Source organism: Pongo pygmaeus, chromosome 22, assembly GCF_028885625.2.
Source record: "Pongo pygmaeus isolate AG05252 chromosome 22, NHGRI_mPonPyg2-v2.0_pri, whole genome shotgun sequence".
NCBI classification, from domain to species: Eukaryota; Metazoa; Chordata; class Mammalia; order Primates; family Hominidae; genus Pongo; species Pongo pygmaeus.
This window is the reverse complement of record NC_072395.2, coordinates 44,686,541-44,690,981: the sequence shown is the minus strand read 5'-3', so window position 1 is coordinate 44,690,981 and position 4,441 is coordinate 44,686,541. Positions and strand designations below refer to the sequence as shown.

The window sequence follows — 4,441 nt, the reverse complement described above, 5'->3', positions numbered from 1 at the left end:
TTTCTTAATTTTATTGGCAACACCTTGGATTTCATGTGGACTTCCTTTTTCATGTCCAGTTTTATTTGTTTAATATTTTAGTCAGTAATTGTTCTCTATTAGTTCTTTATTCATCTTTAGAGTATATAAATGGTCTTGGAAAAAAATCAAAGTGACCCTCCAGTGAACCTCTACTTATGCAGAATGTTTATATGAATAACACATGGTAGATACAAATCTTCATCAAACATCTGTACTGTTGAAAGGGATAAGATCATAACCATTCATATTTAAAGAAAGACAAAGTCTCTATACGTAACATCTATACTCTGTGAGATGAATCCAAAGAACCACAGATCAATAAATAGCACCCAAAATTTAATGATGGTCAAGACTGTCAACATTGACAGAGACCCATCAGATTGACTCTTCTAGTGACATTGAAATGATGCCTACCAGTTGGATCGGTTTTCAGATTCATGTGACACCTCCTATGCTCATGTAAAAATGGCCAGTTTAGTAGTTGTTAATTATGTTAAAGCTTATTCTATACCCCAGTGTTTACTAATTGTTTTCTTATTTTATGTAAAAGCGAGTCTAAAAAAAAGGTCTTTCCAAGAACACACAACATAAATGTATACTTCTATTTGAAACTCTCAGAGACTTTCTCTTATTAGAAACTGCAGAGAGACATCACCAGGAATGGCAGAGTAAGGATCTCCAAAAAGCTGCTCCTCCACAAAAACAACAAGAACACACACAAAAAAAAGAAAAAGAAAGAAAGAAGGAAGGAGGGAAGGAAGGAAGGGAGGGAGGGAGGGAAGGAAGGAAGGGAGAGAGGGAGGGAAGGAAGGAAGGGAGGGAGGGAGGGAAGGAAGGAGAGAGAAAGAAGAAAGAAAGAAAGAAAGAAAGGAAGGAAGAAAGGAAGGAAGAAAGAAAGAAAGAAAAAGAAAGAAAGAGAAAAAGAAAAAGAAAGAGAAAGAAAGGGAGAGAAAGAAAGAAAGAAAGAAAGACTAGCAACAATAGTCAGTATCAACTTTTTCAGAACTCCAGAAATTAGGCAAAGGTTTTCAACAATCCATAAAGAAAACATAACAATTATAAACATATATACACCTCACAACGGAGCTTCAAAATACATGAAGCAAAATCAGACAAAATGAACGGATATGAAAGGAGAAATAGAGAAGTCAACAATAATAGTTGGAGACTTCAAAATAGATAGAACAACTATACATAATTCATGAGGAAATAGAAGACTTGAACAACGTTATAACACAACTAGATCTAACAAACATCTATAGAACACTGCACCCAATGAGAGAACAATACACATTCTTCTAAAGTACACATGGAAAATTATTCAGGAAAGACTATACGTTAAGCCATAAAACAAGACCTTGATATGCTTAAAAGAGCTGAAATAAGAAATGCCTATTTTCTGACCACAATGCAATGAAATTAAAAATCAGTTACAGAAGGCAATTTGGGAAATTTACAATATGAAAATTAATACAACTAAAGAACCAATGAGTCAAAGAAGAAATCACACAAGAAGATACTTTTAGATAAATGAAAATATCTACCAAGAAAAGAGATTAATAAATTTATTGATTTATGATAAATTTATAAATGAATTCTCATGTTTTTTTAAAAAGCAACTGCAGAGCTCTTAAAAAAAATTTTTTTTTTTGAGACAGAGTCTTGCTCTGTTGCCCAGGCTGGAGTGCAGTGGCGTGATCTCAGCTCACTGCAACCTCCGTCTCCTGGCTTCAAGCAACTTTCCTGCCTCAGCCTCCCAAGCAGCTGGGATTACAGGCATGCACCACCACGTCCAGCTAATGTTTGTATTTTTAGTAGAGACAGGGTTTCACCACGTTGGCCAGCTGGTCTTGAACTCCTGACATCAAGTGATCCATCTAGTTTGGACTCCCAAAATGCTGGGATTATAGGTGTGAGCCACCATGCCCAGCCTTTAAACTTTTTTTTGATTTTTATTTTTTTAGCTCCCAACTCTATTTCTGAATGCAAAACTTTTAAAATATTATTTTTTGGGGTTTTTTCTTCTAGATAGTTTTCAACTCACATTGACACTGATTTTCAAAGAGCAATAATCAAGCCTGCTGCTCTATGACAGTGCTAAACTGGAAAAGGATTTATTATTAATTTTTAGGGTTGCCATGTGGAGCTGAGGCATTAGGAGAGGGAAAGAACCAACCTACTGTGCCCAGCAGAGAGGGCAGAAGGTGAAAAACACCCCAAATTCACTCTTCTACCTTCTCATCTTCAGCCAGTGCCTTCCACTGGCCAAACCCAAATGGAAGGCAGAGGTTAAGGAAGCTTTCTGATGTAGTCTGTAAAGATGAACCTTGCAGAACACCAAGTAAGGTGGAGAGCTGGAGAGCAGACATAGAGACACAAGTGAAGAATGCCCAGCACCCATTCTTATGTCACTTTGCATGAGATTTAAAGTCAGAGTAGAAGCCGAGTTGCCTAATTGGGAACCAGTTCGCAAGTCTTGGGTAGGGAAGGGCAGAGCACCTTGATCTGCCATTACATTAAAACAATAAGAAGTACATCAAGGTACTTTTAGAAAAACAAGGGTGCTGATTGCCAGACAGTGATGTCCATCATGGACATCTTTTAGAGCTTTTTTTTTCTTTTGAGACAGTCTCGCTCTGTCACCCAGGCTGTAGCGCAGTGGCATGGTCTCAGCTCACCACAACCTTCAGTTCCTGGATTCAAGTGATTCTCGTGCCTCAGCCTCCCAAGTAGCTGGGATTATAGGCATGCACCACCACGCCTGGTTAATTTTTTTATTTTTAGTAGAGATAGGGTTTTGCATGTTGGCCAGGCTGGTCTCAAACTCCTGGCCTCAAGTGATCTGCCCGCTTCGGCCTCCCAAAGTGCTGGGATTACAGGCATGAGAAGAGCTTTATTTTTAAGGATTTTAGTACTGTTGTAATCCCAAACAACTGGCTACGCCACAAAAATGGAAATGAAATGGATTGTAAAACCACTTGCACCCGATCACTGGGTCTTCCCTATCCATGACTGGTTAAATACGGGGGGCAGATCATGAGGTCAAGAGATCGAGACCATTCTGGCCAACATGGTGAAACCCTGTCTCTACTAAAAATACAAAAATTAGCTGGGCATGGAGGCATGTGCCTGTAGTCCCAGCTACTTGGGAGGCTGAGGCAGGAGAATCACTTGAACCCAGGAGGCAGAGATTGCAATGAGCCCAGATCATGCCACTGCACTCCAGCCTGGCAACAGAGCAAGACTCTGTCAAAAAAAAAAAAAAAAAAAGAAAAGAAAAAAAAATCCAGTGAAAAGTAAACAAATAAATAAACCTCTAAAAAATTCTAAAGAAATTTTGCTTCTCTCTTTCGCGGAGCTCCATGTGAGTATATATGTGGGTTGGGGAGGGGTAGCTGACAGCTCCAGTCTAGGTCACAGAGTTGTATCTTTTTAACTTTAAATGTATTTTATTTTTAGACAACCTATATATGCTATAGGTTTTTTTTCCTCAAAAACAATGCCTCCACTCCAGATAAATCATGGTCAAAATAAAGTGCTCAAGGTGACATCAGTCCCATTTGTCTTCAATGGTGTTGTATGGATGACAAGTGGCAGCCAGTTATAATGACAGGTGATAGATCCAAAGCAATTGCCAAATCTGTTAACATTTTCCCGTTTCTAAATTATCTTTAAAGAAAATCATATATGGGGTCACGTCATCTTCATGGTAGTCCAGTAGAGGCAGCATGCCATCTGGATTCATGTCCTCACAAGTAATGAACTGGTAGTTTTTGAAATTAGCAAGGATGTGCTTGATTTGTTCTGCAGTCTGTCATAAAAGATTTTACTTTTTACGGTCTCTGTTCTTCACGTTTGCCTTTGACTCTTCTCTTCTAATTTTTGATGTACTTCCTGTAGGCTTCTTTTGTGGAGCTGGTTTCTGGCAAGTGATGTTTCACGATGATAACAACAGCATCAAATACTGTGCCTTCTGTACCTTTACCCTAGGGGTCTTCAGCGGAGGCATTCTCACTAATGGGCAAGTCTTCGATGTTACCCTCTGTCCTACTGACCTTTTTCCCCTCCACCTCAAGGCACAGCCTGTCCCTGATCTCCAGGATCTTTGTAAAAGTCAGAGGATACCTCTTTGTGGCTAATGAGATCTCGGTAGGTAATCATGAAGGCAGTTGGAGGGAGTCGACGATGGCGCTAGCTTAGCAGGAGCCTGGAGCTCGGAGCGAGCTCTGTGCAGCTGGAGCAGTGCTCAGGCGGAAGTGGAGAGCAGGTGGCAAAGCCAGAGTTGTATCTCTTAATGCCAGTGCCAGGGATATTGACTTCCAGGTCCTCTCTGTTGAACTGAAGGCATGGGAGATGGAGGAGAGAGACACGGTTCCCTTCTGCAAGTTCCACCAGCAACTATAAAAACAACTCTGAGCAC

The 4,441-nt window shown here is 40.0% G+C and overlaps 1 pseudogene; it reads right to left on the bottom strand.

Moving 5' to 3' along the window:
- Positions 1–3,664: 3,664 nt before the first annotated feature.
- LOC129022381 (translationally-controlled tumor protein-like) lies at positions 3,665–4,182 on the bottom strand (annotated as a pseudogene).
- Between the last annotated feature and the right edge of the window lie 259 nt (positions 4,183–4,441).